This window comes from Cheilinus undulatus, linkage group 4 (assembly GCF_018320785.1).
Source record: "Cheilinus undulatus linkage group 4, ASM1832078v1, whole genome shotgun sequence".
In the NCBI taxonomy this organism is placed as follows: Eukaryota; Metazoa; Chordata; class Actinopteri; order Labriformes; family Labridae; genus Cheilinus; species Cheilinus undulatus.
Genome location: NC_054868.1, coordinates 47,049,932 through 47,068,160, shown reverse-complemented (window position 1 = coordinate 47,068,160; position 18,229 = coordinate 47,049,932).

Sequence of the window (18,229 nt, the reverse complement as noted above, 5' to 3'; positions counted from 1 at the left end):
CACCCTCTGGAGGAAACTCAATTCAGCCGCTTATATCCACGATCTCATTCTTTTGGTCACTACTTAAAGCTCATGACCACAGGTGAGGGCTGGGACACTGACTGACCGATAAATCGAAAGCTTTGCTATGTGGCTCAGCTCCAGAGATACTTGAATTCCTTTCTCTTGAGGCAGAGAGATATTCCCCTCCTGGAAAGAGCAATAGACACTTTTCCAACACAGTTTTCCAACCATGGCCTTGGGCATAGAGGTGCTGATTCCCAACTCTGGCTGCAGAAGCTAAAGCGGGGTACACACATAAAGATAATCGGGCTGTTTTTGTCCCGATTTTCCCCCTTCCCGACCAAGGACGGCAAATGCCCAATTATCTTATGTCTTATAAGATTATCCTGTAAGATTATTCTGTGGTCTGAGGTGTGTTAAGAGTGAATTTGTCCCCATAATTGGCTCTGAAAATGTTCAGGGCTGACAATCGTTAATATTAAACTTGTTCAGTATTCATGACCAACAATCTTCATGTGTGGGAAAGCCGATGACTCCCGAGTCATGACTCCTTGAATTGTGACGTGGAATGAAATGTAGCCAATCAAGAAGCGAGCTGACTGAGGAACAAGGAAGCAGACGTAAATGAAAACAAGCATAGCTGACCTGCTGAAGCATCATAAAGTCTGTGTTCGCGCTGTCTCCAGGATTTTCTCCACAGTTTTTTCTTTTTTTTAGTTCAGGATTTTTCCGTTAAAAATAGCCCCAAGAACTCCATCATTCTTCATGTCGCCACTTCCGTCACATCCCTACTTGTCTCCCATTTACCTCATATATTTCAATTGTTTCTCTCTAGATTATTGCGTACCAACTCTACCTGAATAAATGGACTGAAATTTGCCTTTACGTCACATATCTTGCATTTGAGTCCTTTTGTTGGAGAAGTGTCTCAGCTTTAAATTCCCAGTCCGTATCACTGGTATTCTGCTGTAAAATGAGCCATCCTCAAACCAAGACTGTGATTACTCACACAAGTAATGTCAGTGAGGTTAATTTTATCATAATTGATGAATAAAATCTCCAAAAATCTCCATAATTAGATGATGGTTAGTCATTACACAGTTGTTGCATAATGACTAACTTGAGGCTTGAAATAGAAACAGACATATTAAAGTAAAAAAAAAAAAAATCCCTCCGTGCTGTATTCAGATCTTATTAAAGTAAATTTGATTAAACAAACAAGGTTAATACACAACTCATCTGATTCATGATGTGAAATATGATCCATGATTCTCTCTCCATTTCGCTCTCTCTTATTTCCACATAATAATGATAAGACTCTGACCTTTTGGATGATGTTCCTGTCATACTAAGTAGTGTGAGAGCACAACCCTGAGTCAGCCCTCCGTACTCAACAGAGTTACCGACATGAAACAGAAACAGTTACAAACACGGACCAACCAAATCCTGAGTCACAGAGCACAAAGTCATCACTTGAAACATCTACAGCCTGATTCGTCTTCCTCTAGTGCCTTCAATCTACCTTTAAAGAGACCAGATCACCGAGACACAGAGTCTCCTGCAGCAGACTTTCCAGTCTGCAGGAGCAGCACCTGAGGCTTAGGGTACAGATAGCATAATTAAGTCTTGTTGCTATCGCTCTGAGCACTTTTCACATGAATAAAATCACACAGGTATGAAGGCAGCAATTTGAGTACAGCCTTATAAATGAGGATATGCAAATGATTTTGTCTGAGTGCTCAAAGAAGGCAACCCAACTTCATCATACAGAGTGCAATGATGAGTCAGGGTCTTCAGACTGGTAATGAACCTCAGTGCTCCCACGGTGGACAGGTTCAAAAGAAATGAAGCTCAGCGTGAGTTCATGCAGGATACGGTAGTCAAACCCCCAACTGTGATCAGCTGATGGCCAGCTGATCTTAGCCTCCCGGCTCCCACAGCCAATCACAGCTCTTTCTCTCAACACAGCAGTCCATTTAAATATGGCGTACTTCCCAACAATTAATCCCTGCAACACGCTGCTGCTGGCAAGGATTAACCTCCTCCACCCCAGCCTCCTCCTTTATAGCACAAAGCTTGTTGCACCCTCATATTGAGATTCATGCTACTATGGATTATTTGCTTTTAGATAAATTTTATAGTAATATATGCATTGTCATAAATGTATCTATCTATGGGGGTTTCTAGCTATGCACTCCCTGGAAAGTCAAAGCATGCTGCTTGACTAACCCAGGGGGCATCTTTTGGAAAGAGCCTTCTCTACCAAGTAAAACTGTATATCCATTTTCCTATAAAACAGTTAAATGTATGACAAGAGTGTTCCAATTCAAATCCCACTGGAAAGACTGAAAGAAAAAAAAATGTGACCAAAAGCAAAGACTAAAAAGGACTTTTTATTGGAAACTGGACAGAAATGTTTGTGAGTTTCATCAACTACAACTATAAACCATGAACCGGACAAAAATGTGACTAAAACTACAAATATTTTTGTCTAAAAACAGTGACTAAATCTAAAAATGGCTGCCAAAGTTAACCCTACTATGGTCTTTTTAGGTAGAAGTGAGCATATTTCCTTTGCTTTCTTTGCAATTTGTTCAAATGACATTTTAAATCAAAATACAGATGTTATTAGGAAAAGGAAAGGAAAAACAAGACTTATTTCTGGAATAAAAACACAACCACAGCTTTAACCTTTTTATAAGTTGCTCAATATGAAGCTTTAAAGACAACAAGTCATCTGTAAATAATCTGAGGTACTGACAACCACAATTCCATAAAAGCTTGGGCGCTGTGAAAAATGTAAATGACACCAGAATAAAATGGTTGTCAAATCTCATAGACCCATATTTAAGTCACAACACATCAGCTGTTAAAACTGAAACATTTTACCATTTCATTAAAAAAATATTAGCTCATTGAATTTGATAGCAGCAACACATCTCAAAAAAGTAGGGACAGGGCCATGTTTATCATTGTGTAGCATCCCCTCTTCTTTTCACAACAGTCTGTAAACATCTGTAAAGTGAGACCAGTTGTCCCATTCTTGTCTGAAGTTGGATTCTAGCTGCTCAACAGTCCTGGTTTGTCTTTGCTGGATTTTTCGTTTTATGATGCGTCAAATGAAAGTCTGGACTTACAGACAGGCCAGTTTAGCATCTTCTATTGTGAAGCCATGCTGTTGTGAGGGATGCAGTGTGTTGCTTAGAACTGTCTTGCTGATTTATCCAAGGCCTTCCCTGAAAGGCACATTGTCTGGATGGGAGCATATGCTGCTCTACAACCTCCAGCCAGATGTCTGAGCTGCCCACGCCATAGGCATGAATGCAGCTCCATACCATCAGAGAGTCAAGCTTTTGATCTGATAACAACCTGGTTAGTCCATAAATTTCAAATATTAATCCATCTGACCACAGAACAGTTTTCCAGTCCATTTTAATAAGCATCAGTCAGAGAAGGTGGCAGCATCTCTGGATGGTGTTCATATATTGCCTCTGCATGACACAGGTTTAAATTGCTTTTGTTGCGAACTGTGATGGCAGTTTTCTGAAGTGTTCCAGAGCCCAAGCAGTGATTTCCAGTACATAATCATGCTTGTTTTTAATGCAGTGCCACGAGTGTCTGAAGATCAGGATTTCTCAAGATTCTCTGAATCTTTTAATGGTGGGATATTCAGAATCTTCACAATTTTATGTTGAGGGATATTTTTCCAAATATTGTTCCACAATTTTGAGATGCAGATTTTGCAGATTGGAGAACCTCTATCTATTTTTAAGATCCAAGAGACTCTGCCTCTCTTAAATGCTCCTTTTATACCCAGTCATGTGACTGACCTGTTGCCAATCAACCTGATTAGCTGCAAAATGCTCTTACAGCTGTTTTTCATCAGTACCACTTACTTTTCCAGCCTTCTGTTGCCCTGTCCCTACTTTTTAAAGATGTGTTGCTGCTATCAAACTCAAAATGGGCTTATATTTTCATTAAATAGTAAAATGTCTCAGTTTCAATCATTGCATTTGTTCGTTTACACTGACATCATATACAGTGCCTTATAAGCACACACTCAAACAGAACACACACACACACTCAGACACACTGATTGTTGATGAAATGTGTGTTCAGTGAGTGGGAGCCACTAGAAAAGGCAGCTCTACTTCCTCATTTGCCATATTGTTCAGATGAAGGCCCTCTAAGCAACATGGAAGCTCTTTAACACACACACAAAGGCAGAAGCACACACACACATCAGTACTCGCTGCATACACTCCATCTTTAACAAATTAAGCATACATATTTATAAGTAGAATCTTTGAATAATTGAAGGGGTTGAAATTGAGCCAATAAAGGTGCAGCATTATGTATGTATTTGTGCTTGTGTTAAAGAAAATGTGTGTTTCAAAAGTAAATGAGCCGAAAATCCTGACATGCGAACCTCTGCAGGTATGGATGGCTTTACCGAGCAGCTACACACTAAAACACTTATTGTATTTACAGGAAACCAGGCAGGCAGACTACAGATCTTTACAGTAGCTCTTTGTCTTTTGAGGCCTTTAAGTAATTCAGCAGCTCCATGTTTTAAACAATTCAGCCGAACTGTTTAAAAAATTAATCCCTTCCCTGAGTCGTGTGTTCTGAGCTCTTGTTCATGGACTTCGCACTCATTGGGAAATATCTGCCAGTTCTCCGTTAGCTCAAACTATGTTTCATAACATATTTAAAAGCACAATTAAAAAGTGTGTCAGGACTTATTTTAAGAGGGGAAACCTCTGCCTCCTTCAGCAGAGAGTAAATGTCAACTACACTGCAGATAGTTGTGCAATAAAACGTTCAGTAACAAGTCTCTGTCTGTCAAATAAGCAAACTTGTAAGTGCTCGAGGCTTTTAGAAGCATTAAAGAGGAAAAAGATTGAGGAGGCCTTTAACCCTAATGTTGAATTAGAAGTCTTTGTATACATGTCTAAGTGGAAGTTGCAGTTGACCTCCTCCTCAACAAAGTCAAGCTGCTGTGCAAGTCTGTGCAGGAAAACAGTCCTTGTACGTGTTTACATGCTTGGTTAATAGAGCTGTTTCTGAAAGACGGACACATTTTTAACCACACATCTGACACTTTTATATAAAGTGTTTGGGAAAGGGTAGAGCCTTTGAAAAAAACTGGGAGGGTGATTGGATGAACGTTCTGTCACATCTTTACAGGCCAGTCAGAGCAATAAAACACATGACATAGCCACGACCAAGGCGCGCAGCTACAGAGGAATGACGCGAACCATGGCAACTGTAGACATGTCAGTACACGACTTTTGTCATTTTTGAAAAGAAAACAACTCATTGCTGTTCTTTGTTCTTCTTTTAATGAAGAAATGTCATCAAGTTGTGATAAAACTGACGCTTTAGCAGAATCCACACTAATCTCTTCCGCCGTAATGGCGCCAATCTCTTGTTGCTGTTTGCATACATCATGACTCCGCCGCGCCCAAAAGTACTGCCCCTCGTCGTTGATTGGTCCTGTCACTTTCTGACCGGGCCGAAACGGTTCAGATGGGAGCTTTGCAAGATGGATTCGCCAGTGAGAAACAAGGAAACGTGCAAATCCATCTGCTTTGCAAGGTTAAGGCATTTTAGCCATGACTGGAAATAGGAGTGGGAAATGGTCAGAGATGTACCACTATATTACCATGGTAAGGGTAAAATACCACTTCATTACCAGAGATTTGCCACTGATATTAAGAGGGTTTGGGTAGGGGGTTAGGGTTAGGTTTATATTAAAACTCCACTTAATTACCAGAGAATTGCCACCATATAACAAGGGTAAAGGTTAGAGGAGTAGGGCTAGGTTTAGGGTAAAAAGCCACTTAATTACCAGAGAAATACCATTATGAGGGTTAAGGTTAGGGGGTTAGGGGTAGGGGGTTAGGGTAAAATACCACTTAATTACCAGAGAATTGCTACTAATATTAAGAGGGTTTGGGTATAGAGGTTTAGGGTTAGGGTTAGGTTTAGGGTAAAATTCCACTTAATTACCAGAGAAATACCACTATATGACCAGGGTAAGGGTAGAACACCACTTTATTACCAGAGAATTGCCACTAATATTAAGAGGGTCTGGGTAAAGGGGTTTAGGGTTAGGTTTAGGGTAAAATTCCACTTAATTACCAGAAAATTGTCACCATATTTTGAGTGTTAGGGTAAAATACTACTTTATTAACAGATAATTGCTACAATTGGTGATTAATACATTATTACTAGGTTAATACCTTCAATTTTACCACGTTATTACGTGGTAAAATGCAAATTTATTACTAGGTTTTTACCACCTTATTCTCAAGAGAAATTACTAGATATTTACTACCTATTAATATAAAATTACTAGATATAAAATGCAGATTAAAATAAAGTGTTACTGATAATTATCCATCAAGGCAAGTTTAGGCAGGTTTATGTGTAGAGAACCATGCACATAGAGAATTTCACAATACTTTACAGAGTTAAAAACATAACTTATCATATTCAGAGCATTAAAAGACAACAAAAATACATTTAAAGGTAAATATATACAAATTGGAGCTGCACAGCGGTGCAGGGGTTAGCGTTGTTGCCTCACAGCAAGAAAGTCCCTGGTTCGCTTCCCGGTCAGGGCCTTTCTGTGTGGAGTTTTGCATGTTCTCCCCTTGCATGTGTAGGTTCTCTGGGTACTCCGGCTTCCTCCCACCACCAAAGACATGCTCGTTAGGTTAATTGGTGACTCTAAATTGGCAGTAGGTGTGAGTGTGAGTGTACCTGGTTGTCTGCCAATGACAGCAGGGATAGGCTCCAGCCCCTGGGGCCCCCAATGGGATAGGTGGTATAGAAAATGGATGGATATACTGTATAAATAGAGGATAAGACAAAATAAAGACATTAAATTTGGCAGATATAAAATAACTTACTTCAATATCCTCAAACTCTCTATAATAAAATACCAAAACTTACTCTCATACTTTGACCAAGACCAGGAATGATCACAAGAAAATTAAAATGAAGAAACCTCTAATCTCAGTTGTGCCTCTATGTGCTACTGACCAATTACATAATCTATCTCATGGGCCTTAGCATCGCCACTTTCAACAGACCCAAGCTCCATAAATGCAAGCTCCAGGCAGTGGAAAAGTCAATGCTACTTACCCTGCAATATGGCTCTCACAGGCGACCCCCAACCCAACTGTGTACGCTTATGGGCAGAAAGAGCCAGGACACCTCAGTGCTTCTTCCTTCAGTGTCCTGTCCCATTAGTCCCAAGACATTTCTGATGGACTGGACGGTAAGCTTCGGCATCCCAGAGCCACCCCCCCTTCATGCTAGCTCCCACCACCCACCATACCATTCCTCTTTTATCTTATGTACCCTACCACATGGCCATCAAAGCACAAACAGCATTGCCATCCTCATCAGAGTCAGAAAAGGAGCATTTAGTCCTGTGAGTCATTTTTCTGTAACTGGCAGATGTACTGTATTTACTGTATATTGCTCTTTTCTCATCTATGACCTCTTACATTTCCGCACTGATGGCAGAGTCTGCTAGATAAAGCACTTATCAGTAAAATCTGATTGCCAGCCTTCTGATGGCTGACTCTACTGTTGAGCCACAGCAGAAAAGCAACAATTTTCTGAGTCCAGTCTGCCTCAGACACATCTTTACTGTTACCTTTTAAGAGCCCTGAGTGTTTTACCTTGACTTTACGGAGCCACACTGAGGTTTACATTTGACCTTTTTGGTTTAAAAAATGTCATCATCTCTTTATCCTCTAGGATTTATCTCTCACAATCAGCGTGTGAGCCCAGGAGCTCAGGTCAAAAATCATGTTTGGTGAACTGAGATTGTATTCAACCTCTGACAACCAAAACCTTTTCAGACTTTTGTCAGGTCCAGTGGAGCGCTTTGACTAAAGCTGAAACTTTCTTTCAAGGTAACAGGATGATGGAAAAATGAAAACAGCAGCCTCTAACCACTTCTATTATCGCCACAGAGAAGTAAAATACTGTGATTCTTTAGTAGATGGAATCAAAAAGAGCAATATTTGTTGTCTCCTGATTGTTAATCCTGCCAGATTAAGCCATTCAATCTGTTGTTTGTATCCTGCTTTCAGAATGAACAGGTTTAGGACAAAACCAATCTCTGAAATCGCACATGTTGGGAAACATCAAGCACTTAGGATAGGGCCGTTGTTCCCAAACTGTTTCTGCCCCGCCCCGCCTTTGGCGATGGAAATGGATATTGATTTACAGAGAAAAACTATCTTGTGCGACATGGTAAAAGAAGGACTGTGGAGCTCTATTTAATGCCATCACTGTACAGGTGAAGCTGAGGGCCAGGTATCACTCATCATACTTTCTTGTCTTTGTTTTAGTAGTTGAGCCTTCCAGAGTAGATTATTGTTAGACCTATTCAATGCTAACCACAAGGGGGGGAAAGGAAAGGTTTTCAGAGACACAGTCCCATGGGGAGGCCATGGAGGTAAAGAAAAATGGTCCATCCCAAATCCAAGCCATAATATCTACTTTTGACCTAAAGACTCCCCAAGCTCATTCATGGGTTCATGGTGGCATGTATGACCAACTATATAGCAATTTGTGCAGCGGCTGATTGTGCTTTAGGTAACTGCTGGACCTTAAATATTAGACTATATAGGTGTTTTCAGACAGACACGGTTCTGGTTCTGAATCTGGTTCCATTCTGGAGTCTCAGAATTTTGGTGCTTTCTTGCAAACCAGCCTCCGTTCACACCAGTTTAAGCGGAACCAAAGTGGGAGGACATGATGGACATGTGTAACCATGCTCAGCTCCCCTTTTGCCCAAGTTTTTCCTGCTGTCCCGGTATTCCTTCTTCGATTTCTTGTTGAATTATTTGGTCTGGTGTTCAGGTGAACCCAGCCTGCGCCATCTCTTCCGCAAGCTCTGCATTTAACTTCCTCTTCCTTGTACGACTCTCCAGCTTCCCCTGGATTTCTGTTAATGCCCAGATCACAAACAAACATTTTGTTTCCCAGCAGACCACGTCCTCACAACCTGGAATGTGACACGCACACTGATGATGTCACGGTTCCCGTGAAAGAATCAACTATTTTTCGTTTCAGCTAAGAACCAACTTTTCAGGTTCAGAACCAATTTTTTTCCGCTTTGAACATGCCGGCCGGTTCAAATTAGGTTCAGGAGCCGGAACCGGCAAGGAGCCCTGCCAGTCTGAAAAGCCTAACTGAGACCCTTCCAGCACCAAAGTTTGAAGGGCAAGTATTCAGGAGAAGAGAAGGAGGCTAATTAGGGATTTAGACCCCAACAATAACCCCAAACATATTCCTAATGGCGATTTTAGCCTAGCCAAGGAGGCAAAGGTATTCTAAAAGCAGGTTCCAGTGAAATTGATCCTGCTTGCATGGGTTTCTGTTATTAATATAACATCTGGGGAGGGACCTTACTCTGTCTGTCAGGGACTCATCAATTTCTGTGGGCAGGCCTACCAATTCCCCTGGTCATATCACAAAATTTATGGTGTTTTGCTTGCAGTGCAAACTAACAAATATATGGGGCTTTTCCATGACATTGAGCGGCCAACCCTTTACTTGGTTTGACTCAGCATGGCAGCTGAGTGCAGAAGGAAATTTGTTTTTTTCCACCACAATTATGCTACCCGTCTGAGGGCACGTCCAGAGGTGAAGACACTGCATTTTGAGTCGATGATGTGCACTTCAGTAAGCAATTTTTTGTTCCACAAGAAGGAGAAGCACTGTGTGGTTTAGCTTTCTACTCCAATCATGCCTGTCCAAGGTATTGTCTAGAGGTACTCGAAGGTGTGGTGCAGCCGTTGCTACTTTAACATGTTTGCGAGGCGCCCCTGAATGATGACGAACCGCTGTGGTGTCACCATGGTGCGCTTGGAGATGGGACGGGAGACTTGAGCCCTGCTTCAGAGCAGGACCATTTGAATGTTGTAGCACGGCGCGGCCAAACTGGCAATGGAAAAGTAAATTAACATGGCATGGTTCGGATTGGAAAAGTCGCGGTGGAAGAGCCCCAGTGGTTTTTATTTAGCTTGGCTGGCCCCCCTAGTCATTGCTTCCAGCCCCTACCCTTAAGGGCCAGGGGACCCACACTGGGAATAACTGGGCTAAATTAAGTTTGTCATAAAAATCTAACATATTGTTCCAATCTACTTCATCTATATTGAACATTTTAAAAACATTTATTTTACCACAGGACTGCACCGCAACTAAAACATAGAAATAAAACATTACTAAAAATTAGCACACAAAAACAAACTCTTTGAAATCAATTAAGACATATAGATCTATTTAAATCAGAATCTGTCTTTTCTACTTGAATTTTAGATGGCACCTTGATTTAGATGTATCTTTCCAATCTTTGACGTCTACCTGTCTGTATTTGATTTTAATCACTCTCTTTTTCTAATCATATGCTTGTTATAAATACCACTATAGCTACTGTATATTGATTGAAAAGAGGCATTTAATGGGTCAGAAGTCATCAAATTTGGAGATCTGCATAATTTTCTCAGCTCAGGTTTTAAAAAGTCTTAAATTTGATTGTTAAAAGTGTGTAGGCTGCTGATTTTGTGCAATGTACCCTGGGTAGTGATGCCAAGTGACTGCATTGTTCTTCCTCCTTTAAAGTGTCATCCTTAAAACCTTTTAATTTAACTTAAGTTTTAGCTAAGAGAACAATAAAGAAGTTACTGTAGTGTAGATTGAGGTGAGTAAAATCATAAATGATAGATTTGGGAAGGAAAACAATACTGCCATATGACATCACTACCCAGAGTGCACTGCACTAAATCTGCAGCCTACAGCTGTGTCTCTCTTTACATTTTATTCTAAAAGTAGTAGTGAAAAGATAGAAATGTTGAATGGATAAGGTCTAAATGTCTTAATATGTCAAACTCCTTTAATAGAAACCACTTGGTGAAATCTACTGGACAGCAATGGCTTTTTTCATGATTTCTTGAGTAGCATTACTGGATAAAAATCCAGTGCTCCTCTCTGTGTATGATAGTGTAGAAATGGAGCAGTGGTTTTCAAACTTTCTTTTTGCCTAAGGCAAACTTCAGATCAAGCCAGATTCTCATGGCACAACATATTAATATCCATGAAAAATATCCCATTTAACACTAATTTCAGTGTTTTTAGTTGTTGTTTAGTTGTAGTAATAATGCATGACTGTGCAAATCCCCACGGTGCACCAAGACTTGCCTCAAGGCACACCACTGCGTCTCACCACAGCGTTAAGGAAACGCTGTTATAGAGCAGAAGCTTTGTTGCCGAAAGACAGCCTTTAGGTAGGAAATGTGCATATGTTGGTTCAATAGCTTGATTCTAACTTTAATGGAAATTGCATCAAACAGTGGTATTTTTTTAGCCTAAGAAACAATCAATTTTACATAACAGCATGAAGGGCAATAGATTGTCTCTCAACTTAAGAGATGCTCATTTGGTTTCGCAGACTTCCTGCTGTCTGTAATGCGACACTGTTGGTCAAAAGTCAGTGGCCTGCAGGTTGAATGACTTTAGCTCAAATGATCAGCCAATCAAAGGGGGCGAGCAAAAGACCTGTGACTCATCAACACAACTGAAATATGGTTTATATGACCCCTTTGGATCATGCCAGGTCAACTTGGTTGAACGGACCTGTTTGATGGAACTATTGACTGGCATAACAAAATAAAAATCAGGCAATACAAACATTATGAGTATTTCAGCTCTAGTTTGCGCTTTCTCTGCTTACTGAACTGTTGATTCAAGTGAAATAAGTCTTTTCCAGTTCCACATACTTACATGTTTCCAGACTTTTTGTCTTGATTTTAGTCTTGCAAGAAAAAAAACCTTAATAGAGTTTATGTTGTTGTTGCAGGTTGTTGGGGACAGTTTCATTGCTGCTGAAGCTGGGATGGGCTACACCAACGCGGAAAACCACATGGGTAAGCAGATGTTGAGTTTTTCAGAGGAATGTGTGGTCCGTTTCTGACTCAGTTCTCGACTCAGCCTGTCTGTTATGGAAAACATGGCTCTGTCCATGTATTTTGTGTATTTCAACCATAGGACATCATAGATTACCACAACCATGTAGCAAAGAGACTGAATAGAAAAGTTGCACTTTAGCTGTCCAACTTCCCACGCCTTGATGCACAAGCTTGTGACGATAGCTTAAATATATGAAGGGCTGAATGCACTCAGTGCTATCTTTTTCTTTTTCAAGAAGTGAGAGCCTCTCTTCCTGAAGAAAAAATGGAAATTGAAAGGCTTAATTTAATTTTTTCTGGGGTAATTAGTTTGCACTAAAAATGAAACAAGTTAAATGGGAGTTTTTCAGAAAAATTCTCAAGTTAACATTTTCCCCATGGTTTCAGTCAATTAGGATTAAATTACCTTAAAATATATCAAATATAACTAAGCCAAATATTGTTCAAAGTAAACACCAAATCCAGGGCAACTTCCATAAAAGCTAAGGCCGTGTTTTCTAACTGAAAAGTTTGAAGAAGTCTTAGACTGTGTTTTTAGCTTGTCGCCTCAATCGGAATGCTGAGTCCATGACTGAAAACAATGAATATTGATATTGAGATGTGGGCTCACTGTAAATGAACGTGCTGAATGTAGGCTGCCTACCAAACCCTTTCAGACACTGCACATGCATTCTAGAAATCTTTCCCCCCTCGTTGAATATTTTTTCAGTGTTCCCGCAGCCAGCCTCAAGTCGGCACTTGCAGTATTGCAATTTTTTACACTTCCGCTTGGCTTCATTTTTCAGGACCGGAGGTTGCCGCTTGGTAGTAAGGTGATTTCTAAACCCACATCTGTGCTAGTTTCTAAGCAAGTTTGATAAATGATGACAATGACTTTGACTTCTAACATCTACTCTGTTCATTGATAAAAATAAACTTAAATATTAAAAACTGCCATTTAAACACTGAAATGCTAATTTGAATTATGACAGTAATAATAGACTAAATAAATATAAACAACACCCACAAATAAAAAAGACAATATAACAGCCTGACTGAATTATGTTGTGATATCCTGTAATGTTGCCTTGGAGCAAAATCTGAGCCTCATTTAACCTTTTTCCCCAAGGAAGCTGAGCGTCTTTGTGACACCACAGCATTAAATCATTAAAGCGAATAACCAGGCTACATACATATTTCATACTCGCGCCTGTCTTAAAACAGCTCTGTGTAATGTGGCTTTAATTTGATTGCCATTTCTAAATGAAAGTAGAGAATGTGTTTTATTGTCAAGTGTGTCATCTTGAAGTAAATTGCCCAAAGCAAGAAGACGATGCTGGCTGTAATAAAACGTAATGGTTGAGGGGAGACTGGTTCACAACAGAAGTGCTGACCAGCCATTAGGAGGTATAAATGTTCATGTAATGTGGCCAGGCACAGCACACCAGCAGTCCTATTCTTGGATTTTTAATGAATACAACCCACTTTTACATCTTCATATGAATCACCCGGCGCTTAGACTCGTTTTCTCGACTAACACTCGGCGGTAGTCACTCCGTGTCAACTTGAGAGCTTACAAAAATCTGAGTTACTCATTTAAATGCTTTTGACAACAAACCACTTCAACCCAATTTACATTTCAGGATGACAGACGTTTGCAGCTCTCAGCCTCTGAAGACTTCAAGCTGCACAGTTGTGTACACTCGCAGTCATGAGACGGCACAGCTTGTTCATTTGGATGAGAAATGAGCTGAATTCAGAGTCATTAGTAGAGTATGTGGGCTGCTTGAAAATCCACAAACTGTGTGATTGTTTAGCCCACGGCTTAATTCAAAGCCCTCTTTACTCTGGTTATCGTACTCGAAAGGCCTCTGCATCACAGCCATATTTCTTCCTGATCTCATCTGTCTCCTTCGATGATCTGTAAAGTGTATCATCTCTCCCCTGAGGAGCCCACTCTAGGTGTCTAAAACATGCTTGAAGCACTTACATACAAGGTAAAGGGGGCTGTGATGCACAGCTAGATAGGGAGATGTGCTTTAGTGGTTTCTTGGCCATTTGAGCTCTCAGGAGTGTCATGTACTTGAGGAGACAACTCTAGAGCTCAACCTGCTGTGAAACCAGTTAACAAAGAAAAAATGACCATCATAAAATGGTCTAATGGTTCTAATGATGTTTGTTTTAGCTGGTAGTAAATTAGAAGAAAGGTTATAACGATTTCTGATGACACGGGACCTTAACTCACCTTTAATCCATTGCTAAACTAGATTTAACTTGACCAATATTTATCATGTGCATGCCAGATATTAGAGACATGCTTACTAGGGGTGGCTTGTACAAATAGGCTGGTTGGGCTAAGCATGAAGTGGAATAGGTTGAGGCACTGCTGGCCAAGTGCATTTGCGATTTTAGGATCAAACTTTTAGGAGCACTCAGCTTCTGAAAAACGTGATAAATAGGCTAGAGGTCCTTGAATTAATACATCTGCTTGACCTTTCATTTGCAAAGTTGCAACCCAAAAAGTATATCCCAAGGCTGGCCACACACTACAGGATTTTAAGGCCAGATTTGCTTCCCCTGTAGATTGTGGGGGCATATCTTGTTGCAAAGGATTGTTTGTCTGAGGAATCCTGAAGTGAGTGGTGTCACGATAACTATTTTACGGATCCAAATCGAAAATATCAAACACATTTGATGTTATCAATTCTAAGTTGTAATACCTCTGACGGAATACCCACAACAGCCAATGAGAGCAAGCAGATCAGGTAGTGTCACCAACATAGGTAGAAAGAACTGGACACAGCCTGTGTGACGTCAGCAGTCTGATTACGATAGGCTGACTCAAACTGCCTTTTAAGCCAATCTGTAGTGGCCTCCATATTGAAATCGCAGTCTCATCCGAACTTTGGATCAACCTGACAACAGGCACAAGAGCCCACCCACTAAGCTCAACTTCCTGTCAGCTAAGCTAAGCTAAAGCTTGCCTTCTTGAGGTGATGTCTGCCTATCAAGTTATCTGTCAGTTAAATGAGATGCGCCAATCAGTGTGCAGTGAGGTTTTTTTCTAAATATAACCATACAGTGAGAGGACATGAAGAGATTAGCTAATGAGACATGCTTCATTTTTTGAACCAGGCTGTAAAACAGTTTATTACTAGTGTAAAAAACAACTTTTTAACATGTTGTGTATGGGACTTCCTGTGTTCAAATGGACACTCGCCATACTGCTATGTTTGGCACTTCTGCATTGGCTTCACTTTTCAGGATTGGGGGTTGCTGCTTGGTCACCAACCAAATGTTACTTACTTTCATCGCACACAAACATAAACAACTGTACCTTCATTCCAACGAGGATTTCATCCTGATTCTTTTCCTAGTTTATGTTTTTTGCTGCAACTCTTTCTTCTGAAGTCACATGATCACGCAAGGTCGTTAGTAGGTCGTCAGCTGTGTGGTCTCAGTGGTCTAAGGGTGTGGTTGAGTTCTCCAGTGCAGTGGTTCTCAAATATGTGGCAAGACACACTGGTGTACACTAGTGTGCCTTGAGGCAACGTTCTACATTCACACTGCAGGCCTTGATGCTCGATTGGGCTACACTGGTCTAGAGCACTCATTCCCAAGGTCTGAGTCAGGACCCTTTATTGTGTTGTGGGAGATTTTCTTTGGGTTGCCAGATGAGTTTTTCATTTTTTGGAAAGGGTCTTAAATCAATGATGGATTTTGCCCTAATACACAGAATCTAGTCTTCTAAGCAGGCTTCCCAGGTCCAAGGCCAAGGCCAGGTCCTGTCTCCTCCACATAAAAGGTAATGCCCAGCAATAAATAAAAAAGAATTGTTTAAGTGGGTGTATTTAAAATTCAAAATGGCTCTTACTAACTGAACTAAACTTACCCCTAGCACCAGACGTTCAGTGACTTCCAGAAGTGTAATGAATGAACTACTGAACTCAGATTATCATGGAAAATGCACCAGCCACCACTGTTCACACATTCACAAGGCAAGCATTTCCCTCTGTCCACCTGCTGGAATTTCAGATGTGGTTTTAAAGGATTACAAATGACATTAAGAGATTATGAATAATAATTCCACTGCTCTTTAATGGCTTAACACCTAAAGTGGCAATAGATAGCAAAAATAGGGCTGCATTTTAATTAAAAACGAAATATTTTAAAACTTATCAGCCACCAATTTCATGCAAATTTACAACAGCAACATTAATACTGAAGTGTTTCATACCAAGCATTGATTCTGCTTCCTAGCATTGTTAGGTTTTTGCACCTTTCCTATTTTAGCATGTAAGACTTTTAGCAGTCAGGTTAGGTTTAGGTTATTCCTAATGCAGTTTCAGGATTTATGACTGTGTGATGTGATGTTTTGCCTTCAAAATGGTCATTCCAGAGGTATAAAAGAGGGCAGGGAGAACTCCCCTCTGTGCCGTCTTTGGGCGTCATAACAGAGGTGTTCCAGGGGCATGATGGATCAGTGAGATGGGGTTGGTAAAGGGGTATATCTCTGACTTTGTGTGTATGAGGATCTCCAACTGTGCTGTGCTCTCTCCTGCTTCTGTAACACTGTAATGCTGTGAAAATTAAGAGATAAAGACACCAATGTTGCACAGTGTCAATGCATTAAGGTGAAATGATGTTGGAGCTTACTTATGGTGTTGTTGAGGGAAGATGCCTTACTGCTGTGGGGTAGACCTGAACTGATATATTATTATCAAACCTACATCTTATTTTTTAATTGTACATGTTAATGTTGGGGCTATTTGTTTTCAGCTGCTACCATTTCTACATAATTACTCATCATTCTAGTTGTTTAGTTTAGATTGCTCTATTAGCAGACTATCATGTCATTGGTAATACCATGCAGGAATAACCATTATGCTGGCATTTTAGCTATGAATATGTTATATTGTTGTTGTAGTTGTCTTGTTCTGCATCTCTCTTTCTGCAATCTCAGCACAGTCTCAGCAGATAGTTGTTTTGCTTAAGGTTTTCATTGCCACTGTTACACTCCTCAGTGTTGCCAAGTGCTTTGTTCATGGTGGTTAACTGTTGGGACTTTGTAAATTATAAAGGAAAGAGTCAAAGAAAGAAAAAGTGGCTAAATGTTAGACTTAGCTGCTGATAGACTGTAGGTGTATGGTTCTCATTTATGTCGTTTTATCTCATATTATAGTTTAAATCCCTCCATATTTCAATTGCTATTCCATAGCTCACTGGTTCCCAACCTTGGGTCTGGGAGCCCCCAAGGGGGCGCGAGGCTTTGTCTGCTCTGAGTCTGCCAAAATTAGATTTGGAAATATTGACTGAAACCAAGCAGTTATTAAGTAGTTTATACAAAGGCCTTTTGATAAGAAAAGCATGCACAGGCCTTTTTTTAGGGTTTTATCAGTAAAACAATTGAAATCTATGTTGATTTTTAAGGGCAGCAGGTCAATAATGTGTGTTAGGACACCACTCTACACAAGGATAATGACAGACCTTCATTGAATTAGATTTTTTTTTAATTGGTTTGATGGTATAACATCTACATTTTTATCCCTATGAGACCAACATTGTCATATGCGACAAAAAGTAACACTTTTATCAAAAGTTTTGAACTTTTGAGCCATAACTTGTAGCCCTTACTTTTTTCCCTCTTGCAGCCTGCCCTTAAACTGTTCTTATGATGCTTGCCATGCCTTTCATAGCCCTTACGAAAGCTTGATCCATATTGGCATTACTGATGCATACTTTCCAGTCTCTTTTTTGGGAATTGACTGAATCCAAAAAGATGTTTTTTTTTATGATGTTGACTTTTAGATTTATCAATTAAACTAGCATTGCACTGCTACACTAGTGTGGTCTGAAACTATGGCATAGTAGTAGGAGACAGATTTGAGGCGGTTTTTCTTTCAAATATACTGGTTAACTCTGTTATACAGGAGGAAGTATGCAGGAGTGCATGTACAAAATGACTCACTGCACCACAAAGTGCATGCTCAGTTGTTCTTGGTGCACGTTTAACCCTCTGAGACTGACTTTGTCGTATGTGACAAAAAGAGACACAGGTTATAAAAACTAAGTATGACGATTGAATCAGAAATTGTAGCCACTTATTTTTTCCCAATAAAGCTTGTCTTTGTTACGTTCTGTATCCATGCCGTCGTAGTTCTTACAGAAGCTTTTCTAGCAAGCCCGGATTTTGGGTGACTTTCCGGGTATTTAAAGATTAAATCCACACAAAAGTGACTCTGACATTG